General features: G+C 41.6%; 1 pseudogene across 1 annotated transcript; it reads right to left on the bottom strand.

Moving 5' to 3' along the window:
* Positions 1–4,160: 4,160 nt before the first annotated feature.
* On the bottom strand, positions 4,161–23,593 carry LOC306929853 (guanylate-binding protein 2-like; annotated as a pseudogene). Its single transcript, XR_013792536.1, has 11 exons — positions 23,408–23,593; positions 21,759–21,787; positions 19,692–19,819; positions 13,244–13,353; positions 10,181–10,368; positions 9,807–10,040; positions 9,167–9,444; positions 7,079–7,291; positions 6,759–6,861; positions 6,102–6,283; positions 4,161–5,258 (listed from the first exon to the last, which is right to left on the bottom strand). The product of XR_013792536.1 is annotated as a guanylate-binding protein 2-like (transcript).
* Positions 23,594–26,908: the final 3,315 nt, after the last annotated feature.

The raw sequence follows: 26,908 nt of genomic DNA, 5'->3' as shown, positions 1-26,908 counted from the left end.
TCTGTTTTAGTAGGAGTTTACTAGTTCCCTCAGCCATCGCAGCATTAAACAAACCGATAGGATGGTTCTGTATACTGTTGGGACCTCACAGTAACGTTTTTGAATTGTGCTATGTGTTGTTTTTGATGTGGGTGTTTGAACAGACTGTGAAGACGAATATCCTTCGGGACAATAAAGATTATTATTATTACACTTTAGTCACTGGGCTAAACCTAAAGAATGTCTTGACTTGTTCAACCTCTGATAAAATACCAAACTGTCCATGGCCGCGCTGAATCCCAATCCCGATCAAGTCAACATATTCGTTGTAAATATTAACTCTATGTAACGTTCACTCAGACAGAAACGATCAGACAAGAATTCAAAGTTCACATCAAGTTGAATACACATTATTGAAAAATACAGAAATCTTTTAGAAAAATGTTGAATTGTTTTTTTTAACGTTCTCTTCTTGTGGACTTCATTTTCCACCATTTTGCAGGAATTTACTAATCAAGGCCCTTTGTTCAACACACACATCACAATCATTGGGCCACTCAGAAAACAATCAACAGCAGATACATTGGCAGCCCCTCAACTCTTTGTTTTCAAATGGCCACTCAATTCGATTCAAGGAGATTTACTTATATTCACTCATTTACAAGTCGGCAAAACCAGTTCCAGTGAAATAGACCTACAGTATCAATAGACCTATCGGCCGGTCAGCTACATTTAAAACTAGAACTGTACTCTGTCGAGTGCCTACTTGCTTGTTGCACACTAGTAGGCCATGCCTACTAGTGCGCAAGCAGAGCGTGCAAGTACTGTAGACCGCTACAAACTTTCATATCTCAGCCTCTCTGTGAAAGAACGTTTGCAATATTGAATTATTAAGGCTATTTGCTACGTACCTTGCTTTTGGAGGAAGAAAAGTAGTATTTTGAAGTATGGTAATGATTACTTATGCCTGTTATGGCAGTGGTGTCAGATTACATACATGTATAGTATACATAGGGGCATTACCTTTAGTCCACCCGACACTGAAACATGTCATCGTTACGTCACCATCGATAACCAATTATACCCTGGCATTGGTACATATATTCATCACGTCATATGCTCTTATATGTATATGTCTATAATGTATAGGCCCTATGTAATTTCTGAGTTGGTTAGTGGTATAATGTGGTTACTCGGGTGGTTTGATGCGTATGTTCCTTGAATCCACCCAACACTGAAACATATCATCATTACGTCACCATCGTGAACCAATTATACCCTGGCATTGGTACATATCTTCATCACGTCATGGGACATACGCGAAAAACATACCTGCACGGTCTGCTTCCGTATGTCCCGTGCCAGCATATGACGTCATATCTTTTGCTGCTAAGGGACATTGGTACATATCTTCATCACGTCATGGGACATACACTTCGTAGCATGACGGAAAACATACCTGCACGGTCTGCTTCGTGCCAGCATATGACGTCATATCATATGCTGCTAAGGGACATACGCATCGTAGCACCTGACTGATAACATTACTTGCACGCTCTGCTTGCGCGCACGCGTGCACACACACACACACACACACACACACACACACAGTGCCTGGTGCTGGGTGCAACGCGTGTTCATTTATTATTGATTTAATGAATGTATGTATAACATGGTTTGTTCAGGTATCGTGTGTTTGTTACACATTATGTTTATGGTATGTTGGATTTACATTTCGATTTTCGGAGTTTGAGTGCCAAAGGGATTGTCTACACAAGGTACGAAACATCAGCAGAACCAGTTTACTGACCTCTAAACCGCCACAGTCAAGAGTCCAAAATTGTATTGTCTACCACTTTATCTCCAATATGTAATGATGTAAAGAGGATTGTCCAAAAATACTATTATTTACTACTATTCTATCTACTTCTAGGTCATGTCTTTTCTAAGCCTATATCCTTGCCCGAGTAGCCTACTTGTGGTGTCAAAAGTTAAAATGACGTGAGAAACTGCACTGTTTAATATTTCATGAGACTTGTTTTTGGACTTGTTTTTGAGCCCAGCACATTTTACTGGGTTCTAACTGACACAAAATGTGATTTATTCATTATGATCAGTTTGATCATATAGAAATATAGGCATCCTTCTTAAGCTGCCTCCTTACAATAAAAGACCGGTATCAGAATCGGTTGAGACAAATAAAAGCCTGGATTAATAATTGAGGATTTTATGGTAGTAATTCCTGATTTTTGCCTTTTATGTTTTTTTTTTCAGTTGCAGATATCGTGATATATCGTTGATGTAATCTCTTGCAATATATCGAATATCGTGATATTATCATTATCGAGGGCCTAATATCACCACATATATCGTATCGTGAGGTACCCATATCGTCCCACCCCACTGGTTTCCTCCAGACAGCTCTGGTCTATCCTATGTACCGTAACACTGTACTGGGAGGCATAATACTGCAGTTTCCAAGAATGGGTTGTAGGCCCATTTAACCTTTCCTCTAAAACATAAACCAATCTGTTAAGTTTTCAAAAATTAAACTTTTTACACAAATGTCAAAACATTCTCAAATGTCCAAGCAATAAAAATCAAGTGTAATAGCAGATCAATCAAACTCACACGCTTATTGTAGATCTTGTAGCACCAACAGGTCTGTCCCAGCAGAGGGCGCCATTGATTGATTTAAATATTAACAGTTTGCAGAATTACAGTACATTTCAAGCACAAACTCAATACAAAGACTGTTAACTGTGTGTGGACGACCCAATTAACCATTACACTTGTTTACAAGAGGGTCCACCATGTTCAATTCATCAAAACATTTAGAGACGTACAAATAGACACTTCTATATAGTCAAAGAACAGAACAGGAATTCATCATAAAGGAGGGAAAAGAAACATATACAGTGAGGGGGAAAAGGGGCGGCATAATGTGCAGGAGACTGTAACTCTCATTTTCCACCATTTTGAAGGAATTTACTAGGGGTGGGACGATATGGGTACCTCACGATACGATATATCGCAATATTAGGCCCTCGATAACGATATCACGATATTCGATATATTGCGATATTTCCGATATATCGATATATTGTATGCAATTTCATCAACGATATATCACGATATCTGCAGCTACAAAATATGTGGAACTGAAAAAACGCTATTTCCGTGCTCGGACATAGGGAGGGACACACACATAGCTGTCTATAGTGGTTGCACCACTCAAACACTACATTAATACTCAAACTCCACCTTTGCCTCATACCCTCATCGTAATACCTCACAAACACCACCAACTGACCATTATCACTGGTGTCAGTGCTGGGGAAATGCATTCTGCAATTTGTATTCCCACAAAGCTGTTTGGACAAATCACCATCCAGTAATTGAGTACTTCTGGTTGCTGTGGAATCTGAGAGTGGGATTTGCTTTATTTTAGCTATAATTTCCTCCTTTTCTAAACATGTTGTTCATCACTTCATTATGAACAACATTTAAAATAAAATAAAAAATAAGTTTATTTTTATTTTTTATAATATCGATATTTTAATAATCAATATCGATTATTTATCGCGGGAGGACGTATCGATATATATCGCCATATCGATATTTCAGCACACCCCTAGAATTTACTAATCAAGGCCCTTTGTTCAACACACACATCACAATCATTGGGCCACTCAGAAAACAATCAACAGCAGATACATTGGCAGCCCCTCAACTGTTTTAAAATGGCCACTCAACAAACAATTAGAATAAATTTCGTACTTAAGGGTTTTTTAAGTTAAGTTTTTTTAAGTAATGCATCACAATGTGACACATTGTTAGCTTGTAGATTGGCTATTTTCGGCTATTTACAAAGGACTCAGAAGTTAACTGTTTACTAAGAGGAATTACTTATTTGAAATATATATTTGAAAGAAAAATTATGAAATCTTAATTAAGTAACTGATTACTTGAATCACAAAACCAAACCTTTGTTTGTAACTCGAAAAAGGGATCTACTTTAACAAACTAACACTTTACCCCCAACACAAATCATTTACTGTTCAGGAGTAACATTTATCAACTAGAGATATTAAGTACCTACATAATTATAAGAATAATGTTGACAAAGTCATTGAACATCATTTTAGATATGCTTTTATTGTAGGTATAGCATGTGCTTATCCATTGAATATATAGCAAGAATCAACCAAAATTAAATTAATAAAATAAATAAGGAATTTAAAACAAAAATTGCCATCTTCAGTAGCCTATGGTAAAAAAAACAAAAAAAACAGATGAAACAAAAACATATTGCTACAAGGGAACCAGAGCAGATTTCATGGACGGTGTCTCTGTAGACGTGTAGCAGTGTTGAGAGCCATTTGCATTTTCGATGGATGTTGTTGCATCCTGTTGAGGAATCCCTTTACTTTGCCAGTGTTTGTCTGCCCCAACATTCTCGCCTGGTCCAATTATTTCATTGCACGTCAACACTGGCTCAACCAAAAACATACTGAGTACATTTCAATGCATGTTAACTCTGGCTCAACCAATAACATATACCGAGTACATTTCCATACATCTTAATCTGGTTACACAACTAAAATTTTACTGATTACATTTTTTTTTAAAGATTACACTTAGTTTAAATCACTCCCATTCCCAGATGATTGATTGAACTCATGACTGATTTCACAACCTGTAACATTCAGGTACATTCCCAAACATATTGTGTTACTTAATGCACCAGAGTTACATATCCAGGCTTCTAAAACATCTTGATTATCCCATGATAATTATTAATTAACACGTCTAGTCCGGTGCGTCACAGCAGCAACAGTTGCATAAGGAGAAGACACTGGAGCAGCCATGGGACAGTCTTTTAATTCAGGTGCTAGTACAAGAAACGACTGACATTTTGATCTTGTGATCTTCCTCAGAGTCATGAGTTGACCTGAATAACAAAGGCTTAAAGTTTAAGCCTTGTCATCAGGGGTCCTCCATGTTCAATTAATCTGAGCCAGTGTCTATCCCTTCTGCAAATGTTGCCTATGATGCATTCAGACAGTTCTCGTATTAATTTAGTTAATTTAACTACTATTTACTCTAAGAGCTTCATAAAGCGGCCCTACCCCGGGGATGAACTGAAGGGCTATTTCCCACCATTTTCTATTGTTCTTCATTTCAGCCATTTTTTGTTTTTCCTCAAGAGCATCCATCTGTCGTTTCAGCCGAAGTTTCTCCTCTTTATTAGCTTTATCCGCATGTTCCTTGACATCCTGAAATAAGACACATTAGACGACACTATACGATATGTGTGTGTGTGTGTGTGTGTGTGTGTGTGTGTGATGTTTTAACAATTTAGGTATTTAGCAGACACTTTCAACACGACTTATAAAAAGCAAGGTAAATAATCCTCTCCATACATCACATGTGATTGCACTAGAATTGCATTTTTATGTAGTCATAGCACTTTATAGTACACATGTATAATATAGTATAGTATGTATAGTTTACATAGATACTCCACGGTTACGTTCTTAGTTTACGCTTGAGTCATGATAACTACTTTTTATATATGTGATGTATGCCATGCTTTTGTTATTTGTTTTTGTTATTGCTTAATGTAAGTCGCTCTGGATAGGCCTATCTCACAGCCTGCTTTCCACGCCCACTTCCGGTAAATAGTGGTGTCTTTAACATTAGCATTTACACGTTTTTTTCTCTGGAGAATCTAAGTACATTTTCTAATGTAAAAATGTGACAGACCAATATTATTATGAAGCAAACAAGATTGTAAATCAGCTCGAACAGATAGAACAAACCTTACCTTGAGAAAACAAAAATTGTAGACTTCTTAAATTACCTCTGTTAACATGTAGCGTCTATGGAGTGACGTCACGCTATCACCACTAACCCCGAAAGGGGGCGTATTAAGGGGGGTGGGGAAATTCTGTGAGATAGGCTTATTAAGAGCGTCTGCTAAATGCCTAAATTGTAAATTGTAATTGCTCTGTACAGAAAGGTTTTTGAATGACTTTTCGATCCTTACGTATCTTCTTAAAAAGCTAAACGGATCCAAAAGAACAACAGGCCTTAACGCCATTCATATCATCACTTACAGCCATCAGCTGATCATGCCTGTCGTCGGCAGCTTTCTTGTCTTTTTCATTCTTCTCATTGAGCTGTTTGACGTACTCCTCTTGGGATTTCTTCTGCTGAGCCATGTCCACCTCCTGTGCCTTCTGTTTCACCAACGCAGCCTGTTTCTCTCTCTCTGCCTTCTCCCTTTTTGCTTTCTCCGCTGTAGGAAAACAATAAGACAGAATTCAACAGAAAACACTGTCACTGTAACCAAGGATGCGCAGTAGAATCTGGGGCCTGGTCACGTGGGTTCGGTATGGAGCCGAGAACTGCTCTTTGAGCAGAATAACAGTTTTTGAGAGTAGGATTTCAGTAGCGATGTAAAGTAGTCTCACTAATGTCTATCTTAATCTTCTTGTATCCTAACTTAGGCCCGGTCTTTATAGTATTGGTGACAATCATTGTTTTTATGAATCTGGGCAGTATGTGTACAGCAGATAATGCAGCTGTGGGACCTAAGGGAATTGTTCTCTTAATACAGCCACAGGTGACAAGTAACTGTCGTCAAACAATCATATACTAATACTGTATTAGTCATACAGTATGTTCAGCTGTGTCTTCAGTGTGTTGGGGCGCTCAAACAGCAAACATGACTTTTTAAATCACACCCAGGTTTGACCTGTTTTATACTTTACCTTCTGCTTTCCGCTGTTCCTCAGAGATGCTTTGATCTGCTGTCAGTATGGCCTTGCCGATGTTGTCTTTGTTATCCCGGTATGTCTTCAGCACCGCCTCAGCCTGGACAGACAGACAGACAGACAGACAGACAGACACACAGACACACAGACACACAGACACACAGACACACAGACACACACACACACACACACACACACACACACACACACACACACACACACACACACACACACACACACACACACACACCATCAGTATGGTTTCATTAATTTAACATTCTCTTACTCGGACAGAAGTTGTCAGGAATCAGACTTACCATGATTCCTTTGCCTTCTGCAAGTCTGTATGTACCAGTCATCACCTGGAGGTCCTGGCTGAACAACTGGTATCCTCCAGGGACTGAATAGAAACCAGCTCCCACCTTCTTCTCCAGAGATTCAAAGACTTGTTTGATGATTTGTTCACATGCCTTCCTGGAGTCGTTGATGTTCTTCTCACATTTCTGTTTGTATTCCCCCTGAAGTGCCCTCTAAAAACACAGTGGTAACAATGAACACGGTTTACTGGTCATGGGGTGCTCTGGTCAGGGGTGCGACAACGCAGTCTTCCGCATGCGTTCCCATACTATCACAGTACTGCTGTTGTAGCGTAGCATGCTTGGTCTCACCCAGTGGTGGAAAGTAACTAAGTACATTACTTAAGTACTGTACTTAAGTACAATTGGGGTATTTGTACTTCACTTGAGTATTTCCAATTTCCAGTACTTTTACTTCTACTCCACTACATCTCAGAGCCAAAATGTGTACTTTTACTCCACTACAATTATTTGAAAACTTACTTTTTTTTAGTTACTAGTTACTTTTTCTTAATTAGAAAACATACATTAACCACTTCAACCCTATACATTTCGGCCATTTGAAAATAGCCGATCTACAAGATCGGCTATTTTCAATAGATATTGTACACATTTTGAACTTGTGAAATGGGACATTCTGCAATATGAGTACTTTAAGTACATTTTGATGCCGATACTTTTGTACTTTTACTCAAGTACATTTTCAATTCCGTACTTTTACTTGTAACGACGTACTTCTAAATTGCAGTATTGGTACTTTTACTGAAGTAAAACAATTGAGTACTTTTTCCACCACTGGTCTCACCCAAACACGGTGAAATAACACTGATTGGCAATTCCGTACATACACTAGTAGAAAACCCCCAAATCCGTTCATATTACACTGAAATCCTCCCCATATACAATGACAGAGGGGCACCATCTCTACCCAACTTTGGCCAAGAGAGACACTGAGCGCGTTAAAGCCTGCAAGTTGCTGTGTTGAACATTGCAAAGTTCAGAGCCGACTCAGCCCTGTCCGAGTTGTAACCCGATAGCACAGAATTGTAAATAATGTCAAACCCAATCTCACCCAAACACTGTGAAATAGCACAAATTGGTAATTCCGTACACACTACAGTGAAAGTCACGCCTCTGTCGCGGTCAAAACAGTAGTAGTGTACATATAATGTACAGATTTGGGGATTTTCGAGGCATGAATGTATGAAATTGCCAATCAGTGCTATTTCACCGGGTTTGGGTGAGATCGGGCTCAGCAGATTAGTTGTTGGTAGAGAGACTTCACACCCCATCAGATGCACAACACAACCCCTGTGTGGTCTCTCTCCATTCAGTAGAATGTGTTTGGTGCCTGCAGAGCAAAGGAGTTATTTTCTCCTCTTTGTGGTCTGTGTGTTCATGGGATTACAACTGAACATAGACAGGTAGCTTCAATGACAAAATACTGCTGAAAAGTGAGTTTTTGTGAAAGTCCAAGATTGCGTTTCAGAAGTCATAATCAAGATAGCATACAATAATCTAATCAGCTCACACTCAAAATTACAATAGAAAAACTAACTAGAATTACATATAAAAACCTGTTCCAATTTGTTTTTCCACCATCATTCTATTGATACAAGAGTGTGGATACAAGAGTGGGCACTAAGCACTAAGGAATGGGCATCTTGATCTAAAATTGGCTGTTTTGTCCAAAATGTTAAATAAAATATTAGAAAAATGGTCTGCAGTACTGTAAATACATGGCAAAATGTATTTATTCTTTGCAGATTTGACACACATTTCGCTAACTTTCTCTAACTAATTACACCACTGGATCAAGTAGACGTATTTGCCATTTTTTACTATTTTGAAAAACACTATATCAACACCTTGTGAGCTTGTAGATCACAAGGCAGCCAGTGCAGCCCAGCATTAAATACAAGAGGGAGGGGCTAGCTCCCACAGTGAGAAGACAACGAGACAGGAATTTTAGAGGATTTTAAAAAGTGTTGGATAAAGTGACCGAAACACACAATATGAAAATAATCGATGATGATTCCGAACACATACCACAAGTTTCTCGTTATATTCTTGGTTGTCATCTCTGAAAGAATGTTTCATGAAGAGTGCCAGGGCCTCACGCTCACTGGCCGTATGGATTGCAGACAGCTCCTCCAAGGTGTTGGTGGGGAAGCGTACTGACCCCATCCTCTGTACATAGTGGACCCGGGCCTGCTCAACAGCCTTGGCATTCTCAATCTCAGCCAGTGCCACCACAGCATTTTCCAGACAGGGAACGTCTCCACTACGGATGGCTTTCACGTATGTCTCTGCCAGCAGACCAAGCACTGTGGAAGATAGACCCATTCAGCAAGTGTGTTACAACTAGTCATGATAGTTCAGAGATTGATGTTTTTGCTGGAGCCGACAAAAGTCAGATGTTGCTAATTCCAATATCACCTACAGCAAAACAGGGGAGGCTGGCAGGTATAACAAATATAATCTTATACTGTCATGAATCCACACAAAGGTACTTTTTAAAAAGAAAAACAGAAATATAATATTTTGATGATCACATATATTCTTCACAATAAATACTTCCTTTTGTCAATTTGAGGAATTGTCAATGTCAATTCCTCAAATGCTGTTGACTGACTGAAATGCCAGTCACCCAGTGTATGTAGTGTACATTTATTCGAATCCCACTTACTTCTGCCAGTGACCTTTATGCCATCCTCGAGAAACTTGGTGTCAGACTTGGTGTAGATGTACTCAGTGAACTTGTTGGCCTCTTCAACAAACTCTGGAAACAACTCAGCATCAGTCACTTCCTCCATCTGTTGCAATATCTTAGCCCTGCCCGGACTCTCAAACACAAAACATTTGCGAGGCAAAAATAATTTACGAAGGCAGGCACGGGGTTCGTTGTACTGCGGATTCCCACCTTTGGCAAAATGAAACACACACACACACACACACACACACACAGAACACAATATATTTTAGTGTAAAGATCTTCTGATGCCTAGTTTAAATGATTGAAATATCAATTATATTCAAATCATTTTCAGCAGATCATGAAACCTTTTATCTCCTTGATACTGTTTTCCAGGTACTCGTCTGCTGTACAGGGTTTGCCAGCAATCTCCAGAAGGAGTGTAAAATCTCGCACAGTCCACACAAACGAGGGAAGGTAACGTACAATCGTACAATCATCATCCTTCTCCTTCTTGGAATTAATTTTGATGTTCTTTGTCAGTTCTGTCACATAGCTGTAAAGGGGTGGTGTTAAGGATGACAAAAGAAACTCACACAACACTGAGTTTGTAAACCATTTTACAGGAGGGTAGATTGAGCAGGGAAAGACAGAAATGCCTGAATGAGATACATTTATTTAGTATTAAATACTGAATAAATGTTTAAGAGGAAAACTGTCCCTGAAACATTGTTTGTAGCTAGAAAGAATGTTATTGCTCTGCCCCTCCTGGGGAGGGAGGGGCAGAGCAAGACTGAGGTTAGGGTTAGCGACCTATTTGGCCGGTTAAGACTGAGGTTAGGGTTAGTAACCTACGTGGCCAGTTAAGACTGCGGTTAGGGTGAGTGACCTACGTGGCCGGTTAAGACTGAGGGTTAGTGACCTACGTGGCCGGTTAAGTTTGAGGCTAGGGTTAGTGACCTACGTGACCGGTAAGACTGAGGTTTGGGTTAGTGATCTACGTGGCCAGTTAAGACTGAGGTTAGGACTAGTGACCAACATGGCCGGTTAAGACTGAGGTTAGGGTTAGTGACCTACGCAGGCCCGGCAGAGAACAGTGTAGGGGTCATTTGCATACGTAGGGGGGGTAGCCACTCATTTGCATACCTATGGGCACTCAGCAGCTGTCTGTCTGAGTGTCTTTATGCAGCGGTGCGTTCTGTGCTACTGTAAGTGACATGCGCCCTTTGAACAACAATCTTGACTAGGGGGTCAAGGTGGTCAGTTTAAGGGGTCAATGACCCATTTTGACACCGTGGCGCCGGGCCTGGACCTACGTGGCTGGCTAAGACATATGTTTATAGGGTTTAGGATAGTGTTAGTAATCGGTCGGACTAACGGGAGGTTGGAACAACCAAGCTCTAAGCATGAGGGTGGTTCATTTTGTTTCAAAAGGTTTATCTGCATTTTTATGGAGATTAAAGAATGTTTAATCATTGCCAAGGCTTTCCCACAACAATATACTTGAGCTTGTCCAAATATAATTTGACTGGAAAACACTATGCTAAAGTTAATAAATTAACAAGTGAAAGCATGCCAAATATAGGACAGCTAGAGGGCCCTCACCCCTAGCGCCACGCGTCACCAATCAGAAGGAGGACATTGTGGGATTTGACAACCGTCCACTTCCGGTTTCAGCTCAGTTTTAAAACCTTTTATTCTGCCCTTCTAGTATCTAGTAGCGGATATGGCCACACATCGTAGACACACACACACACACCCAGGGTAAATAGTATGTGTACTGTACTGTAGTTTATGTAATAGGGCATCTGTGTGTCTGCGTGTGTGCATGCAGGGATGTGTGATGTGTGGTGCAGTAGAACTGTGGCAGTAGTGCTTGTAGTTAGTGCATGTTGTGCATGTTTCTACTGCTTGCTACTCTGCTTTCAGCTACTGCCGCCGGCTAGCCCTCCTCGCGGAGGGTGAAAAGAGAGCCGAGTGCGTAAGTCTCCTCCTGCTGCAGGTACAAAGCCGCTCCACCGCCAAGACTTCTGCAGTGGCTCCTCGTGGCCACACACAGTAACTGTGTACCACGTGGTCCCAGGCCAAACTGTTGGGGATCTCAGAGCAACAGTGGGCCCCAGAGGCAAGGCGCGCAGGCCCACCGGTGTGTGGACACGCCCTGGCGCCTGCCAACCACTGTCCCAGCTATGGGCAAATAGCATGGGCAGATGGGGCTTATAGCCATGGAAGGCAACCCATCTAGGAGAAGGACACTCCGAACTAAAACCAGGACTACGAGGAGTTGCGCCCCACAGTTTAGAGCCTGACCGATCCGTCGGTCGCACTGATGTATCGGTCATTTTGGGCTCCGATGCCCGACATCGGGGTTTATTTAATCCGATGTCTGCACCGCTACTGGAGAAGTATATCACTTTGTCGGGTGCGCTTCATAAAACGTCTCTTGTTTTTTTGTGGCTTTCGCCCTTTATTTTATATTTTTTTTATGGAGGGACAGACAGTAGGCTGACAGGAAATGGGGAGAGAGATGGGGGGGAAGACATGCAGTAAAGGCATGTCTCCGGTCGGGATCGGGAGTCGAACCCGCGGCACACTGCCAGACTGGATTACCAGCCAAGGTGCCTGGACCACTGAACCATGGCCCAGGCCATAAAATTACTTTCTATAAGACCAGGTCTCTGTGAGTCCATGACCACGGTTTAGCAGGAGATGGATATTGAAATAAGCAATAAGGCAATGATACGATAATGCTGCAAATATGTCCAGAGTTTATAAAGGCTTATAGTCTCGCATCAAAGCGATAAATCCGCTAATTGAATGGGTCCCGTGCGCAGCTCACACGTTACCCGTTAAGTCAACTGCTGCCTAGAGACAGCTGAATTTTTCAACTTTGTACAAAAGTTGTTCAACTTCTGTTCCAAGTCAACAGCTAGATGGGCAGTCGTAACTGCAGGACTGCAGGCTAATGAAACTCAACGCATTGAAAACACTGAAATCTCTCTCCGACACCAGATCACTTGCCGATATAACGAGGCCCAAAACCATGCAGTTCGAAATGAAGCAATGTCGCTTCACAAAAAATATGAACAAACTAGAGGTTGCTATTCTGTGCAATATGTGGAATTGTATTCTCGAGGCGCTACAGGCTGTGCGTTTGGGCCAGTTGATTTGGTCAGATCGCTGAGAGGTTATATCATAGGCTTGTAAGAATTTGAATGTGTTAGAGGAACAAGCTAAACTTATGTCTCCAACAGTATCACAACTTTACAAATGAGACACAGAGACAAAGAAGACGTACAGTGCAGGCGGATGAGTCCACAGAACATGAGGTTAATTTAACGTTATGGTCTGAGCCGGAGGTCCAAGTGAAATATATAGATTGTCATAGATATAATCTTGGCAAAAATAATAGTGAATAATGTGAAGGATACTGAAGGTTCTCCATGGATTTATTATCAATGGTTCCCAAGGCGTTGTAAACCAGGGTGCTGCTGAGCAGAACTGCCATGGCAAAGATCCAGTTGTCATTCTTCGTATCTCCCTGAAACCACAATACATTGTGACCAGTATGTATTATGAAATAAATGCTTAAACATGTAGCTAGGTGTAATGTTAGACCTTTCAATTCGCTGTTTTCTGCAAACCAATATGTCAATTTGAAGCTATGATTCCATGCTTTCACATTAGAGATAGGATCCAGAAGGAAGCACGCACATCTCCAGAAATTCTACAGGTGCTGGACAAAAATATACGTACAATGAAAAGGAAGGGATGTCCGCACACTGTCTCTCTGCTCCCAGGAAAAATGTATTGAATACAACGCTTCGACCCTTACGGGTCTCCGTCAGGTATGAGTACAAAACATCAAGTAGGCGTATTATATACACAATAGCATATGGGCAGGTCAACAAGGAACAAGCACTATTGCAATGAGGGAAACAAGCAAGACACACCCACCGCATCTGAAAGGATATGGCTGCAATTAGCATAAGGGGCATGTCAAGCTGAGGACTCTAATAATATTAAAATTAGTGGCACCAGGGCCAACTCTTTAGAACCCAAATAGAAGTATAGGTGCAGACAAAATGAATAAGCTGCAAACCAGTTAAAACATTGCAAAAAATAAAAATACTGCCTACAAGAGAAGACCATAATATAATAGCAACACAATAGTAAGGTACTGCAATTGCAGTAGAAAATAATGAGGACACATCATAAGGACAACAAAAAATGGCAAAGAACAGTGTACACAAAGAAAGAATTAGCCCAGAAATGGTTTGACATCAAATTCCTCATTCAGCCCTTGAGGAGCCATAGTGTTTAGTGTATAAATATAAAACGCTTCACGTTGAAGTAGGAGTCGATTGTGGTCACCACCACAAGGGGGTCTCTCGACCTTCTCTATACCCCAGTATCTTAAAGAGGAAATATTGTCCCCCATTTCTTTAAAATGGGCTGCGACTGGATTGCGCTCGTCGCCACATCTGATATTACTCCTATGTTCACTGATACATGCGCGAGTTTTGCCAACATAGGCTAAGCCACAGGGGCCTTTAATAAGATAAACAACAAAAGTGGTGTGATGGCACCTCTTATTGCCATCTCTTTGCCACTTTGGGGATGTGTGAAGCATTTTGCTTTTGGACGTGAAGCTGCATTGAGCACAATTAGAACATTTGTAATTGCCAGGAGGAATGTCTGAAAGAAAAGTACGACTAGTAGTCAGGGGGGGTGTGAGGGCCGTTTCATACTCCTATTTTAGAGCCGAATAAAAGTCGGTTCGGCTCTGTAGCCTACAATGTGACGTCATTTGAGTTTCGGGGTGGCGGTTACCGTCCTAAAGTCGGCTCTTCGGCGCTACTGAAAATTTCTGACGAGCCGAAATCATTTTGGCACTACAGCGCCGAAACAGCGGTAAAATAGGAGTATGATCAATTGGCCCTTAGGGGGTTCTTTGAAAACTTGTTTAAGTCTTAATGATATGCCAGTGTTTATGTAGGATCTTTTTTAATTCAAAGCCCATAGAAGAGTATCTATAGTGTAGCGGACCCAGCTGACCATGAAAGGTTGAAGACTGAACTGATGATTTTGAAGTTTCTTTATTCGATATCAACATAGAACTGACAAGAAACAAGGCATAAAAATGCGTCATAAAATCAGATACAATAAACATCCATTATCCAACATCATTATCAGTATAACAAACAAGTTCCAATAAACCATATACATATCCCATATAATCCATACAGTATAGCTTAAAATTACCATATCAAAATGCAATATGAAAACCACAACAATAAACCTCAGACAATAAACCACAAGAATAAGACCCAGTCTTAGAGATTCACCTTGTCCCCTTTCCAGCTGGGTGCTAAAGTGGCATGTGCTTCACTGCTTGGCGTCCATTTGTTCAGCTTTTGACCGTCAGTCCTTTCAATAAGCCTTGACCAAACTTTCTATATTTAACACAATTTGTGTACTGGTCCCATAGTGATGCCGTTCTCGCTCCTCTACCACTGAGGCTGTTTTAACTGTTTCCATCTGCAGCACCATGATGGGCGTCAGCAGCACCACATGTGAACTTGATCAGCCTAATCAGTGCCCATTGATGTGCTTCTGAAGTTTAGACTTCAGAAGCACACTTTTATTTCACTTGTTTACGAAACAAGTGAAATAAAGGTCTGTGAGACCCAACATGGCAGGAAGCCCTTCACAATAAAAGTTTCACCATCCCGGGGTCCGTTACATCTAGTAATACAGAATGGGGAATTATCTTTAGGTTTAGTGCGTGTATGGGTTTTAAACATTCCTCTTGTGTGACAGACTCAAAACGTTTAGCTGCTGTGTCAATCCACTCTGGTATACCCCCTGGTAAGAAATCAATTGGTCAAATGGGGACAATATTTCCTCTTTAAGATACTGGGGTATAGAGAAGGTCGAGAGACCCCCTTGTGGTGGTGACCACAATCGACTCCTACTTCAACGTGAAGCTTTTTATATTTATACACTAAACACTCATCAAGGGCTGAATGAGGAATTTGATGTCAAACCATTTCTGGGCTAATTATTTATTTTTATTTTTCATTCTTTTAACTTTGTGTACACTGTTCTTTGCCATTTTTTGTTGTCCTTATGTGTCCTCGTTATTTTGTACTGAAATTGCAGTACCTTACTATTGTGTTGCTATTATATTATGGTCTTCTCTTGTAGTCAGTATTTATATTTTCTTGCTAACCTTAGGATGCTGTTATCATACGTGGATGTATAAAGTTTCTGAAGTTGTTGTCCAACAATCTTTGAACAAATGTTCAGTTGTTGCAGCATTTGTGACTTTAGGGCTGCAGACAGACATCCATACCAGGTGGTACTACAGTACTGAAGAACACTCATAATAACAGAAGTGAAAAACAAAAGAAGAATCCGTCTACTAGCACCGAAGGATCTTAGACGGCGAAGGAAGTAGATTCTTTGCTTTGTTTTCTTACACACTGAATCAATCTGATCGTTCCATGACAATAGATGGTCTATTACTACTCCTAGGTATTTGTACGAACATACCTGGTTGATCGGTTCACCATGAATAGTAATGGGGGATCTGTGTATCTCTGGTGGTGTACCAAAAACAATCTCTTCTGTCTTTTTTGTGTTAATGATGAGAGCGTTGTTATCACTCCATTCAACCCCCTTATTTACTCTGTGTTGGTGCAGTCCAGGATCACTGGAACTATCTAGGAGAGAAATCAAAACTGTATCATCTGAGTATTTTAGAATGTATTGGTCTGGTGTGTCAGTGCGACACTCAGACAGGCATTCCTCAATACGACAGCTGTCAGTATAAAGGGTGAAAAGTACAGCTGAGCTCACACACCCCTGGGGAGCACCAACATTGGTAGTTAATGCTGATGAGAGGGTTGTGTTCACTTTCACCCTCTGTACTCTGTTAGTAAGAAAAGAAGCATACCAGTGAATTAAGTATGGATTCAGTTCCAACTGTACCATTTTTGACACTAGTATATCAGACTGTATTGTATTGAAAGCTGAAGAAAAGTCTAAGAATAGCACCCTCGCATAATTCTTATTTGACTTATCTAGGTGTTTTGTAATTGAGTGGACCAGTGTCACAACCGCATCCTCTGTACCGCAACCCTTTTTATAGGCAAACTGACTGGGGTCGAATATTTCTTTGGTTATACTAACAAGATGTTGTAACAGTATTCTTTCAAGTGATTTCATAATCACTGAAGTGAGAGCTATGGGTCTATAATCCTTATGTTCTTTTGGACATTGGATTTTGGGTAGTGGTTTTATGTGTGAGGTTTTCCAAGACAGGGGAATTGTGTGTGTGTCTACAGAGGTTTGGAATATTGGTTGCCACACTGGAGCCAACTCAGATGCAAAGTTTTTGAGGAGAAAAGCGCTACATTCATCTGGCCCATTAGCTTTCCTTGTGTTAGTACACTGAAACACTTTCCTTACATCCTCTACAGTGATGGTAATTCTGTCTGAGGGGGCAGGTGTTACAGCCTTCAGTATTTCAGTGCACTTTGAGGAATTGTCCAATGATTCAAATCTGGCGAAAAAGGTATTTAGGTCATTAGAAAAACCAAGTTCATTTTCAGTCACAATAGGTTTCGTTGGGGTTGACATTCCTGTCATAGATTTCATAGTATCCCATGCCTTTTTGTGATCATTGGCATTAAACGCATCCTCCAGACGCTGTCTATGTGCCAGTTTTGCCTGCCTCATTTTCGTTTTTAACTTTTTTTCTGCCAATTTAAGTGCACCGAAATCTTTGTTTATGAAGGCTGTTTTCCTTTCATTTATTACATTTTTTATATCTTTCGTCACATATGATTTGTTGTTCGGATAGATTTTTATCTCCTTTGTAGGAACAACCAGCTGTACACAAAAATTAATATAATCATTTGTAACTGTGGTAATTTCGTCCAATGAACCATCTCTGAACGTGTCCCAATCAGTCCAGTCCAGGCATGCTTGTAGTTGTTCCTTGTTTTCATTTGTCCATGTCCTAACTACCTTCTTCTCTGGCTTCCCTCTTTTTAATTTGGACTTATAGACTGGAGTCATGCACACAACATTGTGGTCAGAGGTCTCTATCGGTGGCCCAATCTTGGCTACATATGCATTTGGAATGTTTACATAGCACTTGTCCAAAATATTATTTTTTCTTGTCGCATCCTTGACGTATTGTTCAAATCCCGGCAGCACAGTGTCCAGATAACACTGGTTTAAGTCTCCAAGAACGACTGCTGGTGCGTCCGGGTACTGCAGGTGGAGCTCATGCACAGTCAGCAATGGTCTTTGCTGCTTGTGCAGCTCTTCCTGGCCCTTTTGGGGGCACATACACAACAAACAGCAGAACGCATCCAAATTCGCGGGGTAGGTAGAAAGGTCTTAACGTCATGCCCAGGATCTCTACATTGGGATCGTCACATATCCTCACTTTTATTGAGTAGGATCGACACCAGAGATCATTAATGTACACGCATACACCGCCGTATCCGCCTCCTCCACCTCTGTCTAGGCGCACCAGAGTGAATCCGGGGACTTCATACAGTGAGTCTGGTTTTGATGGCTTTAACCAGCTTTCAGTGAAACAAAACAGCGATGCCTCACGAAAATCATTACAGTACCTTGCGTATGTCCGTATCGTGCCGATTTTGTGGTGTAAGGAACGTACGTTGGCCAGAACGATAGAGGGGAGCGGGGGGCGCTTGAATCTCCTCCGCAGTCGATTCCGCATACCGCCCTTTCTTCCTCGTTTCCTTTTCCTTCTGTGTCGGATCAACTCCTCGGGGATGTTGTTCAACACTGACAAACAGACGTGGTTGTTGTTGTTCGTTGTGCGAGGCTCCGGCCGCAGTGACAGCAGCACATCTCGGCTGTACACACAGGCGAGTCTGGGCGCCTCCCCACGCCAATTGTTTGTGTTGTCGAATTGTTGAGTCTGAAGTTCGACTGACAGGCATCTTCCACAGGAGTGTATAATCCACAGAATCAGCAGAGCGATTTCTACGGCCCTTATCTTCCATATCCTTACACACATAACGACTGACATTACGTAGGCACACGGACAAACATTAAACATTAAGGCATACAAGGCACGCTGGGTCGCGCTGAGCAGCGCACCGGAAACAGGTGTAAAATAGAGAGAGAGAGAGAGTTCTAAAGAGGGTTCTAAAGAGTTGGCCCTGCATGGTGCCACTAATTTTAATATTATTAGAGTCAGCTTGACATGCCCCTTACGGCCGGGCTCCACCGGGCGCGTTGCGTCTCCGTCACCGTCAGGGAATGTTCCCTTTTTAATCAATGAAGGGTGGCTCCACTGCCCGCGTTGCGTTGACGGAGACGCGACGCGTGCATTAAAATTGAACCGGTGCGTTTTTTGACGCACGCGACGGAGACGCAACGCATCCGGTGGAGCCCGGCCGTTATGCTAACTGCAGCCATATCCTTTCAGATGCGGTGGGTGTGTCTTGTTTGTTTCCCTCGTTGACCTGCCCATATGCTGTTGTGTATATAATACGCCTACTTGATGTTTTGTACTCATACCTGACGGAGACCTGTAAGGGTCGAAGCGTTGTATTCAATACGTTTTTCCTGAGAGCAGATAGACAGTGTGCGGACATCCCTTCCTTTTCATTCCATGCTTTCACATGACATGAAAAAAACGAAAATTCAAAAAGATCCAATGGCAGTCCCTCAGTCAAATTTGTCCACAATTGTTTGGACATCATTCTTTTATGTAGCATCAGAATAAGTATGGTGGGGGTGATTGTCCAACTCCACTAACCCCCGGTTCTGACGTAAATTATTAAATGCAACGTGATTTGAACATGAAACAAAATGGCGTCTCACCTTCTCAACATCTCCCAGTCCCTCTGTGTCCAGCAGCACCAGAGTGTGGTCAGTCTTTCTGGGGTGAGGTACACACCACATCCAGATGCCCTTCGTCTTGGATTGGATGGTGGATCCCAGAGCGAATCCTTGACGATGGAACATGGGACAATAATAAACCAAAATATAGCTGCAAGCATCGATAAGACGGGGCCAATAAGAAAAATCACACCCGTGTGAACTTGAGCAAGGCTGCTCAACAACACAGCTGGCTGGCTGTAGTTATATTCATAGTGCTCAGTGTGACTAGCCTTTTTAGGTTGCTCAACAGAGCAGCGATATTGCTAGCCTGGGCAGCATTCCATTTCGGGTTTATGATCCATTCGGGCAGGATGGTAACTTTCGTCATGTTGTAGTCAATGATTTGTAGTCATCTGGCAGGAAACCACAAGGTGGAATCAGTACTATGAATGGGTGTGGTTTCCTGCCAGATGACTAGAAACAGACCGGTTCACACAGTGATTTTGGAACGCGAGCTTACGGTAAATTGCAGCTGTTCGTACCCCAAACAGACCCCAAATCGACCCACTTATTGTGTGTATTGAATATAGTATTTTTCTTATTGCTGCATTCCTTGGCCCCATCTTATCGCTGCTTGAAGCTACTGTAGCCTATATATTTTTGTACACATTTTTTCAAACTGCTCAAAATGCCGGAAAATCTGAGGGCGGAGCTTACTGGTCAAAGTGACAAATGTGTTCCCCATGACTTAAGGCACATGGCACATGGCTTTTGACCAAACGAGGCATGAGTTATGCCTGTTAAAAGGTTTCATTTTCAAACGATTGCTATAGTGCCCCCCTTTGGCCAATTGGAGTAAGACTGGTTTCAGAGCTATTTGGTGCTATTTGAAGAGGCTCGAGACATTCTTCTAAACTGGTGAGATCGTTCATCTTTTATTGTCTCCACCAGGCCGAAGGCATGGGGAGAGAGTATGTTTTGCACTCCGTCTGTGTGTGTCCCCGTGTGTGTGTGTGTGTCCATCCTTCCGGCCGTCTGTTACCAGCTAATCTCCGGCACGTTAACCCGGTCGATGCCAAACTTTGCACACAAACTCCCTGGATGCCAACGATGTTATAGCGCCACCATGAGGCAGCTTTTCAAATTTTTTACCTAAAACTGCACCGATCTGCGTGAAACGTTTCATGCACACTCCCTAGAGGCCAAGGACAAACCGTTGACCTGCATTTTCCGCATCTGCCTTTTATAGCAGGCCGACATTTTTTGATATTACTCCTCCAGATTCTGTCCAAAAATCTCACAAATCGTTACACACTATCTCTATGGTCATGTGCTCAAGTCGGATCTGTCCGATATTTCATATTCCATCCTAATTGGCTATAATTAGCTTTCACAGTTTGCAAGATTGCCCTGTTTTGAACAAAAGCCTCAAATCATGAACGCAGCATGCAATTTACGTGAAATCTTTCACACATTTCTTACTAGGCTGAGGAATATATCCCACCCTTTTCACATTGGCCTGTTATAGCGCCACCAACAGGTTGATTTTTGCAAAACACATTTTTGGAACAAAATGCCTCAAAAACATGTTTATATTAATCCTAAACATTTTGCCAAACATCTCACATAGTCCTATCCTCCTGGTGGAGACCTGTGCCCAGAAGGGCACTTTTTCTAGTTTATTTTGATATCCCGCAAGGATTCTGTTGGATTACTTTCGCTTCTGGGATGGTTCACATTTCTTTTCGGTTTACTTTGCTTTGGAGGGACTTTTACGTTCGGGAGGGAGCATGTGGAGTAACAAACTTTGTTGGGAAACACTATACGGAACTACTCGAGACAATAAGCGTGTGCGTGCGTGCGCAAGATGCGAACTTGCGTCTTGTAATCTGTATTATTAATATATTGATTCATTGCTTTGATGAGATAAAAGGGTACTAAACTTGAGCTTTGTTTCTGTCTGTATTTGCTGCTTGTTTATGTTATCTAGGCTATTTCCTTGCATTTCAACTTAAAGGGAGATCATTGACTGTCATATACGGTAACATTGTGACTGCACAATTGTACCTGCGCAGCACTGCGCAGTAGAGCTGGTACTACGAAGCAGAAGCAGCGCAAAGCAGACAGACAGGATGTCCGTTCATTCACATATATACAGAGACAGACAGACAGAGACCTAACCACCTTTTGTATCACCAAACTTTCTTGTTAATAAACGTTCATATTGCTTAAAGAGGACTCCGTCCATCTTTTACATTGACAACCCGTGATTTAAAATTAGTAATTGTTTATATTTAATATCGAACCGTTACAACCTCTCTACCATGCTGTAAAGTTTCATAAACATGTGGCTCTGCATGTATGTATTAAGGGCAGAATAATTTTCATAAAACTGTTATTTTCAAAAATGTACAAAAGGTCCAAAGTTCACGTGTAGACATTTTGGTGCATTTTGATCAAAGATCCCGGGAGAAGATAGCTTCTAACTGGTTTTCATATCATTCAAAATGGCGGGTGATCTAAAGGTCAGAGGTCAAGTCAGAACATGAAAGTTGTTTGGCATGAGGAGACACATAATGTGTATCAAAGTTTCATTGCTGACGGTCAAACGATTCATGATCTATGCCTGTACAAAGTTTGCATTTTCAATGAAGTGCTATAGCGCCACCCTTTGGCCAATGGTTGTGGGCATAGCCCTCTACCATATTGCCAAGTTTTATGAAAACCGACTGCACGGTTAAGTCAGAACTACTATTTTTGGCGGAAGGAGAAGAAAAAGAAGAAAAAAACAGACAAAAACAATAAGGGACAAAATACCCTTAAGTCCCTTCAGGCTTGGCCCCTTAATTTAATGAAAAATATTTCAACTAGACTATCCCTATAGAGAACCGAAGTCCTGACGTCACTCGCTCAACCCCTGGTTCGCGGAAATAATGTATCTATGGAGAATAACATGGGGTCATCTTAAAATCATCTCATATAAGAACTGTGGTCCAAAAATAAGCAAACTGTCTCGCCGATATTGTGGGGGAGGTGTCTCTCTATTGTTTGCGACAGTCAGTCTGAGTCAATCATTTGATACAGTCTGTTTCTAGCGAAAATGTAACTAATTCAGCAGCAGTAACATTAGCGTTCTCTCAGTCAGTTGATTCTTCATATCCATATATGAGTGAAACGGCCGGGATGATTTGTTTATTTTTCAAACACAGTTCTTATATGAGGCGATCTAAGATCCCCCTGTGGGGATTATAATGCAAATAAAACACAGTTCTTATATGAGGCGATCTAAGATCCCCCTATGGGGATTATAATACAAATAAAACACAGTTCTTATATGAGGCGATCTAATATCCCCCTACGGGGATTATAATACAAATAAAACAGTTCTTATATGAGGTGATCTAAGATCCCCCTAAGGGGATTATAATACAAAAACAACACAGTTCTTATATGAGGTGATCTAAGATCCCCCTATGGGGATTATAATACAAATTTAAAAGTACACGAACCCTGGGAACAGCGCCCTCTGCCAATATTGACGTCAGACTTCGGTGCTCTATTGATACCGAATCTTAAAGAGAAATACCAAATTGATGTCCAAGAAAAGATAGCTTTTATCTAGTGATAATAATCTGAAGTAGGATTTTCTATTTTGTGGACTTTGGAACACGTCATACTGTGAGTATGTGTGTATCCCTTATAATAAAAATTCTCACCTTTGTTTGCCCCAGCCTGTTCATCAGGTAGGACTTTCCGGTTCGGTACATGCCCACTACTGACACTACAACCACTTCCTGCTGGATCTGCCATAAAATCTCCAGGCCACTGGGAACCAGACGGAGACTCCCTTTACTGTCACTCTCTATCAGACATACTGGCTCCTTCATGCGGCGGGCTGCCATGACACTGCTATAGTGGAGAAAACACAAACAACACAGAGAGACATGAGGACATTATGTACAATGCTACCTACATAAATGATTATTGTATTTGTAATGCCCAAGTCTAGTAGGCAATATCGGTTGCCAACTTGCCGACGGACAGGAATGAAAGTTTAGACGTGTGCTCAAGAACTGATGCCCAAAACGTGTCCATAGAGTTCAACATAAATATTTATTCTCTAGCCTATGGTAACATGGTTTGACAAAACATTTTTGTTGATTTTGTTTGATTACCTATTTCCTGTTAATATTAACCTTGGTAAAATGTGCGGCATTGAGAGGTAAAGGGGAGACACTTCATTGTGAAGGGGCAACAGGACGGAACATATTTGGTCTCGAAATGGACCGCCATATCCCTAAGGCCTGACTTCGGCATACAAATCGATACAATAAATAACTAGAACTGCACTCTATCGAGTGCCTACTTGCTTGTTGCACCCAAGTAGGCCATAAATGGCCTACTAGTGCGCAAGCAGAGCGCGCAAGTACTGGTATAACTGGCTCTCAATGGTGACGTAATAAAGATATGTTTCAGTGTCGGGTGGATTAAAGGAAATGCCTCTATGTATATATGTATATGTAATTAGTAAGTTGATTAGCGGTATACTGTGGTTACTTGGGTTGTTTGATGCGTATGTCCAGTAGCAACATATGACGTGATGAAGATATGTACCCAATGCCAGGGTATAACTGGTATAACTGGCTCCCAATGGTGCCGTAATAAAGATATGTTTCAGTGTCGGTATGTAATTTGTAAGTTGATTAGCGGTATACTGTGGTTACTTGGGTCGTTTGATGCGTATGTCCAGTAGCAACATATGACGTGATGAAGATATGTACCAATGCCAGGGTATAACTGGTATAACTGGCTCCCAATGGTGAAGTAATAAAGATATGTTTCAGTGTCGGTATGTAATTTGTAAGTTGATTAGCGGTATACTGTGGTTACTTGGGTCGTTTGATGCGTATGTCCCGTAGCAGCATATGACGTGATGAAGATATGTACCAATGCCAGGGTATAACTGGTATAACTGGCTCTCAATGGTGACGACATGTTTCAGTGTCGGGTGGACTAAAGGTAATGCCCCTATGTATACATGTATGTAATCCGACACCACTGCCAGTATGTCCCTTTAATCCACCCGACACTGAAACATATCATCATTACGTCACCATCGTAAACCAATTATACCCTGGCATTGGTACATATTGTCATCACGTCATGGAACATACGCTTCGTAGCATGACAGAAAACATACCTGCACGGTCTGCTTCCGTATGTCCCGTGCCAGCATATCTAATGATGACTTATGCCTGTTATGGCAGTGGTGTCGGATTACATACAGTACATGTATACATAGGGGCATTACCTTTAGTCCACCCGACACTGAAATATGTCATTGTTACGTCACCATCAATAACCAATTATACCCTGGCATTGGTACATATCTTCATCACGTCATATGCTCATATGTTGCTAAGGGACATACGCGCCTGACGAAAAACATTACTTGCACGCTCTGCTTGTGCAAGTAATAAAATCCCTGATTGGATAGGCCGATCAGCGACACCACCAAAAATACACAATCCCTGATTGGCAGAGGGGACCACCAAAAATTCACAATCACTGATTGGCCGAGGGTGTCACCGGCATACGCAGCCGAAAACAGTACTTGTGCCGACCTGCTCGCGCAAGTAATAACTGGGTGGGTCATTAATTTCCAACTTGCATCGTTCCAAGTAAGCCACAATGATGTTCTGACATCACAATGATGCGTGACCTCTCCCTTTATTAGCCAATTGATCACACCTGATCACCCCCCCAACGGGCACTGTTCTACATAAAGCATAATGATCATTTGAAACGTTTTACCTTATAAAGGTTGATAAAGTGGACGCTGACGGTGGCACTGGGAACTGGGATTTATGCTAACAGCTAGCAGTACAGAAAGAAGTAATGGTACCCCTGGATTTACCATGATCCACAAAGTTTTCTATTTTGTATGATATTTGGATGACCCTAAGGATCATAAAAAACCTTGAACGATTACTATTGCAATTTATTTTGGGTCAAACATTAGATTGACTGGCCTATGCTGGCCTGCTCGATGTTCCTAAACATTTTTTAAAGCACAGCTCAAGACACACTTCTACACTCTTGCTTTTAGTTGAGCTTTTTAAAACCCTTGTTGTTATTCATGTCCTCGCTGTATTGCCTTATTCACTGCTATTATTGTAATGTTGTTTTATGCCTTTTCTTTTCTTTTTTCTGCTCTGTAAAACACTTTGAGCTGCATTTCATGGCATGGAAGGTGCTATACAAATAAAGTTGTATTTCCTACAGTTCCTAAATCAGAGGTTGAAGACGCATCTAAAGAAAATAATTCCAAATAATTCCATGCAGTGTTCATTATAGTTATCTTTTAAATATAGTTATTCAACACTCACACATCTATACGTGTAACTACACTACAATATGATTGATTTGAAACGAGGACTAAACACAAAACAACAGCATCCTTAGACGTTGGTACTTTAGCATCTAAACCAGTGGTGTCAAACTGGCGATCCGCGGGCATTTTGCGGCCCGCGGAGCCGCCCAATGCGGCCCACCGGCCATTAAAAAAAAAAACATGTCAAAAAAATTAATGTAAAACGTGGGCACTCTGGGTTTTTTTTTTTGAAAGTGGTGTGTGGGCACACAAAGTGTTAATTGCTTAACAATGAACAGGAATGTGTGTGTGTGTGTGTGTGTGTGTGTGTGTGTGTGTGTGTGTGTGTGTGTGTGTGTGTGTGTGTGTGTGTGTGTGTGTGTGTGTGCAGGACTGGACTGCCCACAGGTCATACCGGGCATTTTCCCGGTGGGCCGCGACCGTAGGGGGCCGCCATGATTTTTTTTTAAAAATAAAAAAGACCAGGAAAGGTCCGGGCGTGCTGCCATTCTGCCAGTACTATCATGATAATTTCACTGTACCTGTATCAGTGAGTGACAAATAAACCCTCTACAAAGGGTTGTGTAGTTGTCTGTTGGTTTGTATCCAGGGCCGGTTCTAGGCATAAGCGGTATAAGCGGTCGCTTAGGGCCACAACCACTGAGGGGGCCACATCACAGGGAGAAGATTTATTTTTTTATTTTTTTATGTATCCCTTATCCCATACATGGGCTACTGGCGGCCTGAGGGCCACATGTGGCCCCCACCTTCACTTAATGCAGCCCGCAGGTTAATATCAACTGTAGGCTGGGGGCCACATGTGGCCCCCAGTCTACAGTTGAGG

The sequence above is a fragment of the Electrona antarctica genome (assembly GCF_951216825.1).
Source record: "Electrona antarctica genome assembly, chromosome: 9".
Lineage (NCBI taxonomy): Eukaryota > Metazoa > Chordata > Actinopteri > Myctophiformes > Myctophidae > Electrona > Electrona antarctica.
The sequence above is the reverse complement of the archived record's forward strand: the minus strand, read 5'-3'. Positions and strand labels throughout refer to the sequence as shown.